The 14502-nt window shown below is 50.5% G+C and overlaps 1 protein-coding gene across 7 annotated transcripts in view; it reads right to left on the reverse strand.

Annotated features, from left to right (window-relative positions):
• zmiz1a (zinc finger, MIZ-type containing 1a) overlaps positions 1–14502 on the reverse strand; it is a 431940-nt gene that overhangs the window by 201071 nt on the left and 216367 nt on the right. The gene's annotated exons all lie outside the window — the stretch shown is intronic.

The following is a 14502-nucleotide window of genomic DNA, read 5'->3' on the forward strand; positions in this document are numbered from 1 at the left end:
AAAAAAGCACTATTGGATGCTTTGTTTTATAAATAGAAAGAGTACAAAAGCAAGAAAGATATGTTTTGCTGGGCAGCACGCGGCGCAGTGGTTAGCACTGGGGACTACGGCGCTGAGGACCCGGGTTCGAATCCGGGACCTGGGTTACTGTCCGTATGGAGTTTGCACATTCTCCCCGTGTGTGGGTGGCTCTCACCCCCACAACCCAAAAGATGCGCTGGTTAGGTGGATTGGCCATGCTAAATTGCCCCTTAATTGGGAAAAAAAAATAATTGGGTACTCTAAATTTATAAATAAAAGAGATGTTGAGCCTCTATAAACCACTAATTAGGCCTTCACTGGAGGTTGGTATTCAGGATGGACGGCACAGTGGTTAGCGTGGGTTTCCTCCCACAGTCCAAAGATGTGCAGGTTAGATGCATTGGCCATGCTAAATTTCTCCTGCAGTGTCCAGGGATGTGCCAGTTAGGTTATGGGGTTACATGGAAAGGGCGGGGTGGATGGTTCAGTGGACATGGGTAGGGTGCTCTTTCGGAGGGTCGGCACAGACATGATGGGCTGAATGGCTTCCTTCTGCACTGTAGGGATTCTATGAATTCGAAGCAGCACACGTCAGGAAAGTTGCCAAGACCTTGGGTCAAAGGAGACTTTCCCGAGCTATACAAAGGAGAGGAACTTGGATGATGTGCAGAGATTGAAACGGCTGCGATTGTTCCCCCCAGGGCAGAGTAGTTTGTGGGGAGATGTAAAAGAGGTGCTCCGAGTGACAGAGGGATTTGGCTAGAGTAAATATAGAGTTTCCACTGGCAAGAAAGATTGATAACTAGAGGCCTCAAACTTAAGATAATTGACAAAAGGAATTGGAAGGGAAACGAAGGAGGAATTATTTTTGGATAATCGGGAATGGTCTGTCCGAAAGGTTCGTGAACGCAGGTTCAATCAGAATTTCTCAAAGGGAAATGGGCATATATTTGAAAGGAAAAGAATTGGAAGCCCATTGGGAATGAGCGGGCTAGGGCCCCACGGTGGCCTAGTGGTTAGCACTGCTGCCTCACGGCGCTGAGGTCCCAGGTTCGAATCCCGGCTCTGGGTCACTGGCCGTGTGGAGTTTGCACATTCTCCCCGTGTTTGCGTGGGTTTCGCCCCCACAACCCAAAAGAATGTGCAGAGTAGGTGGATTGGCTACGCTAAATTGCCCCTTAATTGGAAAAATAATTGGGTAATCTAAATTTTTTTTAAAAAGGGAATGAGCGGGCTCAATTGGATAGATGCTATGAGGAAATGCCGAGGCATGGTGAGACGGGGGTTGGGCTACCAATCCTCTAGGATTGGCCTGGAGAGGGCGAACGTGGCACAGTGGTTAGCACTTCAGCCTACAGCGCTGAGGACCCGGGTCGAAAACCCGGTCCTGGTTACTGCCCGTGTGGAGTCTGCACATTGTCCCCGTGCCTGTGTGGGTTTCACCCCCACAACCCAAAGATGTGCAGGTTTGGTGGATTGGCCACGCTAAATTGCCCCTTTAAATGGAAAAAAATAATAAATTTATTTTAAAAAAAGGATTGGCCTGGAGACTCCAAAAATTGAAGATCCATCTCCAGCACACTGCTCTGCCCAACCCTGGAGAAAATATCAGAATATTTCATTGAATATCTCTCTTTAGCAGATACAAAATAATCAGAATGTTGATGGTTTGGGGGGGGGGCGCTGTTTCCTTGACAGTCGAGCGCCATTCAATTGGCTAACGAGTCTTTTTGCTTTCCAATTGGTCCAGGAAGGTAGTGCGTGACAATAAAATGTGTTTGGCCGACTCACGGCTGGAGCGTGGGGACAGGTCATGTGATGAAACCTCCAGGAATATATTTAATCACAGCTGGCAACTTGAATTGGGAGCAACTCGCTCCATGTTTTCTGAGTGGCAAATGGCTTTCTGATTTTGGTGTGCAGTAAACCTCCCTTCATTGGGTGTGGGCATCAGCAGCAAGATGAGCATTAATTGCCCACCCAGAATCACCCTCGAGGTGGTAGTGACAACTGGGTGACTTGCTGAGCCATCCCAGGGAGTCACGTGTAGGCCAGACCAGGTAAGGACGGCAGATTTCCTTCCCTAAAGGACATTAGTGAACCAGATGGGGTTTTTTACAACAATCCTGGAATTTCGCAGTCACCATTAATGAGACAAGCCTTTTAAAAAAAAATGTCAGGTTTATTTAATTAATTGAAGTTGAATTCCACAGCTGCCTTTGAGGGATTTGAACTCATGTCTCCAGCTCATTAGCCCAGGCCTCTGGAATACTAGTCATACTAACTGAACCACTGTGCTACTTGCCGACCTTGGCCAGGACCAGGGCTTGACTAAATTAATAACTATTCCACAGATAGACTGAACGCATTTGTGATTTTTAAACAGTTTTCCAGCTGTTTTATGGCAAATAGAATATATTAATTGGGGAGCTGCAAAAGATGTACAGCAGAGAGCGAGTTAAAGTCAAATGCTGCTACCTCTTGTCTGAAATTCCAGTGAGGTGAAATGTCTGAGGGAAGCATTTCAATGACTGCAAGTAGGTGACAGATTGGGTTTCCCTTATTGGCTTCAACCTTTTATTCCTTACTGTGTGACCCAGATAACTGTCCTTCTTAAAACAACTGTCCATTGTGATGCACTGTCCCGCTCCTTAATCTTCCCCTCTCCCCATCCTCGCTGCTCTGCAGATTAGCTCACGTAACCTGCAGCGATGTTCAACAAACACCCAGGCATTCACCTTCATCTCCCACACACCAAGGTCTCTGACCTTAAGGTGAAGGTTACAGCTTTCTCACCAAATCTAATCCTGATTATATTTGCAACCTTTCATTGCTGCTTAGAGCTGATGAGGACGTGTGGGCTAGTGACTCGGGAGAAAACACTCCAAACAAAGCAAAGGATCCTCGGAGTCGGAGGAAGTCAGAACGCAGAACAGTTTAACACTGAAAAAGGCCCCAGATTCTCTGCTGCCTGATTGCACTAATCTACAAAGGCAAACCCCGCTGCCAGCTCACAGATTAAACATTTTATACATTTAAGAGTGCCCAATTATTTTATTTTCCAATTAAGGGGCAATTTAGCATGGCCAATCCACCTATCCTGCACATCTTTGGGTTGTGTGGGTGAGACGCACGCAGACACGGGGAGAATGTGCAAACTCCACACGGACAGTGACCCAGGTCCAGGTCGGCGCCGAGGTCCCAGGTTTGAATCCCGGTGCTAACCACTTAGCCACCAGTGCTAACCACTGCGCCACCGTGTTGTCCAAGGGGGGGAGTCGTTGAGGAGTCTTGTAGCTGTGGGGAAGAAGCTGTTCCTATGTCTGGATGTGCGGGTTCTGCACCTTCTGCCTGATGGAAGGGTCCGGAAGGCAAAGCCTGGGCGGGAGGGGTCTCTGACAATGCTGTCTGCCTTCCTGAGGCAGCGGGAGGTGTAGACAGAATCAATGTGGGGTGGCAAGCTTGTGTGATGCATTGGGCTGAGTTCACCACACTGCAGTTTCTTCAACCTTGGGCAGAGCAGTTGCCATACCAGCCCGAGAGGATTCTCTCTGTGGCACATCTGTAGAAGTTTGTGAGAGTCGATGCAGACACACCAAATTTCTTTCGCTTCCGTAGGAAGTAGAGACGTTGTTGGGCTTTCTTGACTGTTGCATCAACGTGAGTGGACCAGGACAGATTGTTGCTCTTCACACACAATGTCAAACGTCCTGCATGAGGTTCAGCCGCGACTCTGTGGGTCGCAATCTCGCCTCTGAGGCACAAGATTCCAAGTTCAACTCCCACTCGAGGGCTTGAGCACAAAACCCGATAAGAGAGAGTGCGATACTGTCTTCCGGATGAGGTCAGTCTGCTGGCTCATGGGGTGCGGAAAGGCTCCGAGATGCTCTTTTGTAGCAGAGCAGGGGAGTCCTCCCCGGTGTCCAGGCCAACATTCATCCCTCAATCAACATCACCAAAGCAGACGACCTGATCATTACCACACGCCCGTTTGTGGGAGCTGGCTATGCACAAATTGACAGCCATATTTTCTGCATTACAACAGACTACTCTTCAAAAGTACTTCATTTGTTTTAAATCTCTGTCAGACACCCAGCAGTTAGGAAAGGCGCTATATAAATGAAAGTCTTTCCCTCTATATAAGCTGAGGTAATATCTCTTGCCCCACCGCCACTGTATTAATATGACTGGAACTCAGTTTGAACCAATCCATCCATACTTGTGTTTTTATATTTTCTCCTTCAAATCTTCCCCCCCAGATTGTTGCCACCTTTGTCTCCTGTAGGTTGTAATATGCAAAAGTACAGGTTATTGAGCAACGGCAAGTCTTTGGCTGTATCAAATTTCATTTTGTCCCCCCCCAGTCAAACAAAACAATCCCATTCGGAACTCAGGCAGACAAACGCACAGCAGAAGTTTCAGAACGCTCTCGCATGATATAGCTTCGTGTGGGGGGGGGGGGGGGGGGGGGGGAGAGAGAGAGAGAGAGAGATGGTTTGGGGGGGCCCAGTAGCTCTGGGTGAGCGAAGGACTGTAGGGATAGATTGATCTGCAAGCCATAGATGACGCTGTTACGCCTCCACTTTAGGTCCCTTCCCCACTGAAGTAACACAGTCCTTATTGCCAGACCACAGACCCAGCTTGGTGCTTTCCTGGTCTGTGCGTCTCAGATTGAACTTGGAAAATTAACTTTCTAATCAAGACAAGACGACAGCGTAGTATTGTATAATATGGTTAAAAACAAGGGGATGGACTTTTAACCTCCCCCCCCCCCCCCTCCCCCCTCCCCTCCCGCCGGCCAGCGTAATGGTGGGGGATGGTGGGGGAGGGAAAGCACATAAAACAAAGCCCCCTTGCCCACTCCAGGCCTGTCCCCGATTCCACAGGAGGCAGTAGGGCATCAGACAGCCTGCCCGTCCATCTTTGGCCATTGAGCCCCTCAAGTGGACAATCGACAGCCACTTAAGGATCTCATTGCGTGTGGGCCATAATTTTGCCGTCTGTGGGGGAAGGCAAGGGTCACGGCGAAGAGCCTGGCAGCTTTCACTGCACGGGCTGCTTCGGAGGGGGGCGGACTCCTCTCTGCCCATTGGGGGTACCGAACCCCCAAGAGGATAACCCCATTGCCCCTCCCCCACCAGCCTAGCTAATATGACCCACCCTTCTGCTGGGGTGTCCGATCCACGTGCACCCAAAATGCCTGCACGTTACTGGACTTGGCTCCTCCTGTGGGGCTGCTTGTAGTTCCGTGCGTGGCCGGCTCTCTGGATTGGGGTTTTCTGTCCCGGAAGGGCAACGTTCCCACCGTTAAGGCAAACACGGTGCTTCCAGTGTGGGGAAGTCCAAGAGAAGCGGGAACGTTCCTGGCTTGCAAACTAAGCAACTTCACATTGCAGCAATGTAGTCAATATTTTTAAAACTGCAAGAACGTGCTTAGGTTCCGAAAGCTGAAAAGAAAGACACGTTTGGCGTGACTAAATCTCTGCTGATTGTAGCTTTTGTTTGGGGGTGGTCCCAGCACCATTGTGTGCTTGGTGTGTAGCTGACCTTCTCGGTCCTGTCTTTGGCACATGACACAGCAAATAAGATAAGTGGGAACATGTTGAAATTTCAGATTAAACGCATTTTGAACGACTCCAATGTCAAGGTTTTCTTTTTTTTAATTATAAATTTAGAGTACCCAATTATTTTTTTCCCCCCCCAATTGTGGGGCAATTTAACGTGGCCAATGCACCGGCCCTGCACACCTTTGGGTTGTGGGGGTGAGACCCACGCAGGCACGCGGAGATCAAGGCTCTCTTTTAAAAAGAAGAAAAGTCCACTAAATTACTCCACGGTGGTCACAATTTGCTCCCGAATTCTGTTACTGAACGGCGAACCTCGATCTCCCGCTGCCTCCTCCCCTCGCGCAGGTTGCTGAATCTGAACAGGGCCGAAGCTTTTTATTCCGCAGAAACTATTTCCCCCTTGGGGACCAGCTAAAATGAATGTCAGCTGCTGACTGCCTCTCCGGCAATGACACAGTGGAGCTTCTGCAGCGCAGCTCATTTGTGAGGAACAGCAGAGTGGAGAGGAAATAAAATGCCGCGCGGCCGGCTCAGGCGCCCCGTGCTCATGCAACAAAAGTAAAAAAGGAATGATCCACAAAACATCCAGATACGGAGGACGTTTACGATAATGAGGTGTTCCATTCAAAAGAACGTTTAATCAGAGCTCAAGGTCACGCCCCATACATTCGACATGGCTTGCTTAACGCGAACAAATGGATAAAGAGAGGTTGCTTGTCAGCTGGGTGTTCAGAGTGAAAGGCGATACCAGACTGATATTGTACACGGTATTCACAGTTTCAACAGTAACCAGTTGTGTTTGGAGCCGCAGATTACAAGATGAGAAAAACGCCAAGAAGTGCAGGGCAGTTCGGCTGGTTGACATCACCAATGCAGTAAATGACAACCCCCCCCCCCCCCCCCCCACCACCAAAAAAAAAGATCATGCACCACTTTCACCTGCTGATTGGACCTGACAACTGTCAGTAATGTTGTAGAAAGTCAGGGTTTTAAAAAATAATAATCTTTGTCCCTGGCATCGTTGGCGAGGCGAGAATTTGCTTCCCATCCCTAACTGCCCTCAGGAAGATTTGCCTTCTTGAACCGCCGCAATCCCTGTGGTGTAGGTACCCCCACTGTGCTGTTAGGGCGGGAGTTCCAGGATTTTGACCCAGCGATGATGAAGGAACGGCGCGACATTTGCAAAGTCCTTCGGTGCGTGTAAACGGCGAGCGTGAAGTGAGGGTGCGCAGTAAGAACTCCAGTCCTGGACAGTGCAAACTCACAGCACCAAACTGCCCCACAGTAAGCTGCCCGCCAAGCCAGGGGGTATTGCCAGTGACTGGGGTGACGAGACACATTCCTGTTCAGGAGACATTTGCAACATCTCTTAGTTTGCCACCCGCTGCTGTGTAGTAGAATGTCACTGACACTCTCCGTCCATGGCGAGCCTGGTCCCTGGCACTTCATGGGGCCGTCGGCCAACCAGGCCACGTGACCTGGAAAAAATCAAATCGGGGACCAGAGTGGGGAGGGGGTTCACCCAAGCAGGCGCGGGCTTTTGCTTCAGATTGATCCGGGCACTGACTGGCAGCCATTAAGCTGCAGAACTCTGTCAGATAGTATGTTGCAAATAAATGTTAGTTATTTGATTAAACAGTACACAATTATTATTTTCCAATTAAGGGGCAATTTAGTGCGGTCAATTTACCTACCCTGCGCATCTTTAGGTTGTGGGGGTGGGACCCACGCAGATACGGGGAGAATGTGCAAACTCCACACGGACAGTGACCCGGGGCTGGGTTTCAACCTGGGACCTCGGCGCTGTGAGGCAGCAGTGCTAACCACTGTGCCACTGTGATGCCCCTGGCTCAAAAGAAATTAAAGTAAATTGGACAGAAATCTTTCAAATAAAAGGAGGCCTGGTAGAATTAAGAAAGAAGTGCAAAAATATATTTTGTGATGAGCTAAATAAAATTAAGGGCCTGCAAGCAAAGACCCACGTAGCCCCAGAGGCAGCCCCTCGGTTTTTCAGAGCCAGACCAGTGTGTTAGAAAAGGTGGAGATAGAATTGAAAAAGTTTGAAGAACTGGGGATCATCTGGCCTGTCCAGTTTGCAGAACGGGCTGCCCCCATAGTCCCAGTGGTAAAACCGGACATGACCGTCTGCATTCATGTGGACTAAAAATTGACAGAGAATCAGACTGCCAAGCTAGACACGTGCCCCATTGCAAAGTTTTGTACGCAAAGCTGGCTGGAAAATCTTCTAGTAAGAGGAAAATCTTACAGGAAGTTAGACAGGGCCGTGCTCATCAGCGGCTTGAGTTGGATGATGCTTCCCGAAGTTATGTAACAATTAACACACATATTTCATATACAAGCCCGCCTTTCATAGGGTTGTCAGCTTGTGCCTTATCCCAGAGAACGATGGAAGGTTTGTTGCCATGTATAATAGCATACCTGGGTGATGTAACGATAACGGGGTTGACGGAAGCCAAGCACCTGGATAACTTGGAAGAGGTGCTAAGAAGACCTCAAGAGGCTGGAGGTCACCTCAAGAAGGAGAAATGCACTTCTCTGGCCAATGAAATGACTTACCTGGGTTATCAGGTCGATGCACATGGGCTGCACCCTGGAGGATTCCTCAGAGAGAAGCTTTGAACGAGGTAAAGTAGTTATTGCATTCATCTCGTTTATTGGTACACTTTGACCCGTCCAGAAAATTGGTGTTAACTTGCTCTGCCTCTCCTTTGGATCGGTGTGGTTTTGTCTATATAATGGATGAAGGATCTGGAAGACTGATAGGACAATGTCTCCAGAACCCTCTCAGAGGCCAAGAAAGGCTATTCTCAGATTGAAAATAAAGGGTTGGCTGTCATTTGTGGATTAAAGAAGGTCCAGCAGTATGCGTGTGGAAGGCATTTTACCGTTGCAACGGATCACAAACCACTTGTGGCTCTTTTTAAGGAAGACACGGCTATTCCGCTAATCCCATCAGCAAAGATTCAGCATTGGCCATGAATCTTATCAGCACACAAATACATATTGCAACACCAGCCTGGAACACTTACGAAGAGAATATACAAGATGGAATTGTCAGGAAACATGAGGACCACTTATGTGGATGAGAGTTGCCCCAGCAGCCAGTCCTACAGCCTCAAACCACATTGCCAGCAGGATACATTGTTGGTTGTCTGAGTAGTGAAGCACTAAGTCAGCCTGTGACAGGGGAACCTGCCGTTACCACAGAAACGGACGAGGCCGTGTTGCCAGTACCGGAGGAGATACCAGTTGCAGCAGTTTCTGCAGAAGGTATCCAAGCAGAAGCACCCAAGTCGGGCGAGTAACGTTGCTCTGCCAGATAACTGAACCACCAGAGAGCCTAAATCTACAGTGGACTGGTTGAATGGGCTAAATGTTACATTTATTGGGAACTATATAGTTTAACTATTATAATTGTATAAAAGACAAGAGGGACAGGGATGTGATGTCTATTAGGAAAGAATTAAGTTCCAAGTACTTCAGTTGAAATTGGGGTCTTAATTGTTTCATCGACTGAACCAATGTAGAAAGGGGATACAGGTGGCACTATGGTATTGTTGGAGAAGTGATTGCTGAACGCAATAAACTTGGCGTTGAAGAAGTCAAGACTTGATTCTTGCTCTTATCATTGTGTTTGCGTAGGAGCTTAACAATGTCTGATCACATTAAGGACGATCGACCTGGGAAAACCAATCAGCGCCCAGTCCGGGTTGGGGGTAGAGGGGGGGGGGGGGGCTAAAATGATTACAGCCCGCTAACGCCATCTCTTCCTCTCTTGGCAGAGATGAGCCACAACCTTTTGATTGTGTGTTGGGAGAACCTCCAGGATATCTCTCCCACTTCCCACTGAGCACCGCCAAGGCCCTTTAGCTGAATGTCGGAAAAGCTTGCAGCTCGCTCCATTTTCCAGAGTTTCCGGGGTGGGAGTCACTCCTGCGCGACTGCCAGTATCGACACTCCAGCTACCAGTGCGCCTCCTCTTCGAGCCGTGCAGGCTACCCTTAAGTAATCCACCACCTTGGGCTTCCTGCTGCTGTTGTAGCTGAGGGACAGCGCAGTTAGTGCTGGCTTCACCCAGTCATCCAAAAGAGTAGGCCGCATGAAGTTGGCACGTTGCCTACTTTACATTAATTGGGCACAGATTAATCTTCTTATCACCGTGTATCACCTTCAAATAAGCCGTCACCTCTCCCAGACCCTGACACTACCTCTTCCCCACAGCCAGGGGTCCCCACACTGTGGTATGAGCCTCGATGGGGTTGCAGAGGCCAAAGTCAGGGTGATGTGCTGCCAACATTGACTGTGGAGAGGAGGCTATCCAGTCTGGAGGCTCTGGTGGGACAGCCGTGAACTCATTGGCTCAATGGGCATTCAGCCTAAGGCGCTCTTCAATATCAGAAACCAGCTCCAGTGGGGTGTTCAAGTGGGCCCCGAATGTTTGAACACGGACCTGGGCGCAGACAGACAATGCCCAGTGTAACTCAATCACTGACGGAGTTCAGGACAAACTGGCATGGGAGGTGGCGGAGGTAGGAAGGTGAGTGGCGGCTTCATATTTACTGTGTTACTGCCCCTGCCTTCCTGTGTGCAGGTTCCTTACTCCACGATAGCAACTGGGTGACTGAGTGAGGGGACGAGAGTTTGGAAGAGAGGCGGGTTTGTGTGTTAGGGATGCGTTCGATTGTGAGTGTGTTAGGGGTGTGTGTGTGTGTTAGGGGTGTGTGTGTGTTAGGGGTGTGTGTGTTAGGGGTGTGTGTGTTAGGGGTGTGTGTGTTAGGGGTGTGTGTGTGTGTGTGTGTGTGTGTGTGTGTTAGGGGTGTGTGTGTGTGTGTGTGTGTGTGTTGGGGGGGTTAGGAGTGTGTATGTGTGTAAAGCGGCATGTGTGTGTAAAAGGGGTGTGTCTGAGTTTGTGTAAAAGGGACGTGTCTGTATGTGTTAAGGGCTTTGTGTGTGTTAAGGGGCGGGTGTGTGCGTAAAGGAGTGTGTGTGTGTCTATAAAGGGGCGTGTGTATGTGTGTGTGTATAAAGTGGTGTGTGTGTATAAAGTGGTGTGTGTATGTATGTAAAGGGGCGTGTGTGTGTTAAAGGGGTGTGTGTGTATATAAAGGCGCGAGTGTGTGTTTACATCGTGTTAAGAAAACAAAGTAGTTTTAGGGAACCGATGGGGCGAAATTCTCTGCAGACCGTCGTAACGCCGATTTCCGGCGAGCAAAATTGGAGTAGATGACTCCGGCGTGGGGGCCTTCTTTTAGGCGGCGATTCTCCGTTCCCGGAGGGGCCAGCAGCTGACTGACGCGATACGCGTCAGTTTCACCAGCTGCGGAAGTGGTGAGACCCGGCGTTTTGGGGAGGGGGGGGGGGGGGAGGAGAGAGACAGACCGGCATTTTGGGGGGGGGGGGGGTGGGGGAGGAGGAGGCGAGAGACAGACCGGCATTTGGAGGGGGGGGAGAGAGAGAGAGAGAGAGACAGACCGGCATTTTGGGGGGGGGGAGGAGGAGAGAGACAGACCCAGCGTTGGGGGGTTTGCGGCGTTGAGTTGAGAGGAGAGGGGGGGGGGTGGGTTTGCGGCGTTGAGTTGAGAGGGGGGGTGGCGTTGGAGGGGGGGCGGCGTTGGAGGGGGGTAGGGGTGGTGAAGGGGGTAGGGGTGGTGAAGGGGGTAGGGGTGGTGAAGGGGGTAGGGGTGGTGAAGGGGGTAGGGGTGATGAAGGGGGTAGGGGTGGTGAAGGGGGTAGGGGGGGTGAAGGGGGTAGGGGTGGTGAAGGGGGTAGGGGTGGTGAGGGGGGGTTGGGGTAGGGGCAGCGGCGTGCAGAGGAGGGGCCGACGGATGCCCGGGGCCAACGCACCGTCGCCCCCCCTCTGCACGCAGCTGCCCCTACCCCAACCCCCTCCCCTCACCACCCCTGCCCCCTTCACCACCCCTACCCCCTCCAACGCCGCCCCCCCCCCACTAACGGAGGAAGGAAGGGGCGGAGGAGGAAGGAAGGGGGGAGGAGGAAGGAGGGGGGGGGGAGGAAGGAAGGAAGGGGGGAGGAGGAGAGAGGGGGGGTGTGGGTACCGGCCTTCAGAGGGAGGGGGACGGGGTGTGGGTACCGGCGTTGAGGGTGGGGGGTTGCGGCGTTGCGAGAGATGGGGGGGCGGCGTTGGAGGGGGGTAGGGGTGGTGGGGAGGGGGTAGGGGTGGTGGGGAGGGGGGTAGGGGTGGTGGGGAGGGGGGTAGGGGCGTTGGAGGGAGGTAGGGGTGGTGGGGAGGGGGGTAGGGGTGGTGGGGAGGGGGGGTAGGGGCGTTGGAGGGAGGTAGGGGTGGTGAGGGGGTGTGGTTGGGGTAGGGGCAGCGGTGTACAGAGGGGGGGGGGGCGACGGTGCGTTGGCCCCGGGCATCCGTCGCCCCCCCTCTCTGCACGCCGCTGCCCCCAAACCCCCCCCGATGCCGCAACCCCCCCCGATGCCGCAACCCCCCCCGATGCCGCAACCCCCCCCCGATGCCGCACCCCCCCCCCGATGCCGCAACCCCCCCCCCCGATGCCGCAACCCCCCCCCCCGACACTGAACGGCGTCAACCATCATCAATGGTCGACGCCGTTTTAAAGGTACTGTGATTTTCGCCGACGTGACCCATGGCCACGTCGGCGGGACTTCGGCCCATCCAGGCCGGAGATTTGTGGAAAAAAAAATATAATGAAATCCCATCGGCGCCAGCTGTTTTCAAAGGCTGCCGGCGGGATTTGCACAACGCCGGTTTTTGGCCGGTCCGAGAATAAAAAACCCTGCGGGAGCGGGAATAACGCCGCTGCCGGCCGATTCTCCGACCCTGCGTGGGGTCGGAGAATTTCGCCCGATATTTGTATTGACAGACTTTAGAAATAAGGTATAGTTTTAAGTGGGTTTCATTTAATGTTTCTGTGCCTGGAAGTGTAAATCCTAGAGTTAGATTCATGCTTGTCAAAGGCATTTGTATGTGTGGGGGTTGGTCAAGTTCCAACTGTGATTCTATTGTGCTAAGAGAGAGCTACGGCATGAAAAGTAAATATACCAGCACTGGTTGCTTAGCAACTGGGGCCTTGTAGGGTAAAGAAGCTTTTAAGTTTCAGTTTTAGCTGAATTTGTGGACAGATGGATACAGGATACTGTAGAAAACAGCTCTCAACTCTGCCAGGAGAAGCTGGACAGAACAAGATGCAAGTTTCCTAAGGAACAATATATAATCCAGATAGCCAGGGAATTGGGACAGAAAGAAAGTTTAAGGCACCTGAAGTTAAGAGGACAAAGACAAAAGTATTGTTCGGAAGAATTCAAGGAAAAGTCAACAAAGCATTCTGATTTGAAAAGAGACAATGGCAGTAACTATATTTAAAGTGGGACATCAGACTTCAGAGGTAAATTAAACTTTTGATAGGCATTTTAATCCAGCCTGGAAATTCAGAGTTAAAACAATTGTGAGCAGTTTGCACAGCAATCAAAATCAAGAAATCCTAAAGGAGTTGGTGTGAAATCCTGGACTGGGTTCACTGTCAAATGTGGAGTGGAAGGTTTGTTTAAAAATGTCATATGTAAAACCTGGAATGAATTATGGAATGCAAGCTGCCAAGGGAAAGCATCATTGAGAGAGAAGAATTTAACGTGTGTTTTTGGGAGTGGAGTTTGGAAACTGTCACGTGGCAATCATCTGGGGGAATTTCAGAGGAGAAACCCACTGACACTAACTTGGGTTCAGAGCGGAGTGTGTGTATTTGACCACAGTCATCTTGTGTGCTTAAAAGGGACTTTTTGTGTTAATGAGACCATTGTAGCTTAAAATGTAGTTTGTAATCCAAGTTAATCTTTAAATCTGTGTGTATTTATTAAGGTAAGGGGGGAGTAAAGAGGTATTGTATACTAATCCAACTTTTCATGTTTAATTATTTTTTTCTTATTAGCTGTCGTGTGACTCTGTGCCTCCACATTTTATTTAAAAAAGTAACATTTACATTCTTTTGAGCCAGGAGTCCATTATGGAGTCTTCCCGTCCAGTTACAACATCAACTGAAATTGTAACAAAAGGGGTGTAAATGTGTGTGTTTGGGTGTGGGAAGAGGCAGATGTGCATGGGGATGGGAAGGGTGTTGTACACATGTGTGAGGGGGGTGTGGGAGGGAGGGGCTGATTGCAGTGTGTGTGGGAGTGTGGGAATGAGGGACTTCGCTGCATCTTCTATCACCAGGGAATATGAAGAGCTGCGGGCATGGTGGCACAGTGGTTAGCACTGCTGCCTCATAGCTCCGGGACCCGGGTTCAATTCCAGCCTCGGGTGACTGTCTGTGTGGAGTTTGCACGTTCTCCCCGTGTCTGCGTGGGTTTCCTCCGGGTGCTCTGCTTTCCTCCCACAGTCCAAAGATGTGCAGGTTAAGTGAATTGGCCGTGGGAAAGTGCCCCTTAGTGCCCAAAAGGTTAGGTGGGGTTACTGGGTTATGGGGATAGGGTGGAGGCGTGGGCTTAAGGAGGGTGCTCTTTCTTTTTTTTTAAACTTAGAGTATCCAATTATTTTTTTTCCCCAATTAAGGGCCAATTTAGCATGGCCAATCCACCTACCCTGCACATCTTTGGGTTGTGGGGGTGAAACCCACGCAGACACGGGGAGAATGTGCAAACTCCACACGGACAGTGATCCAGAGCCGGGATCGAACCTGCAAGGGTGCTCTTTCCAAGGGCCGGTACAGACTCAATGGGCTGAATGGCCTCCTTCTGCACTGTAAATTCTATGATTGAAACCTAGACAAGTACAGTACATAAAATAACATTTTTACAAAGTACTTTAATTTTAAGATGCGTCCCTTTGTGCTGGCCTCTCTCACCCGAGGAAGGAGCTGCGCTCCGAAAGCTCGTGTTTGAATCAAACCTGTTGGACTTTAACCTGGTG

This window comes from Scyliorhinus canicula, chromosome 22 (assembly GCF_902713615.1).
Source record: "Scyliorhinus canicula chromosome 22, sScyCan1.1, whole genome shotgun sequence".
In the NCBI taxonomy this organism is placed as follows: domain Eukaryota; kingdom Metazoa; phylum Chordata; class Chondrichthyes; order Carcharhiniformes; family Scyliorhinidae; genus Scyliorhinus; species Scyliorhinus canicula.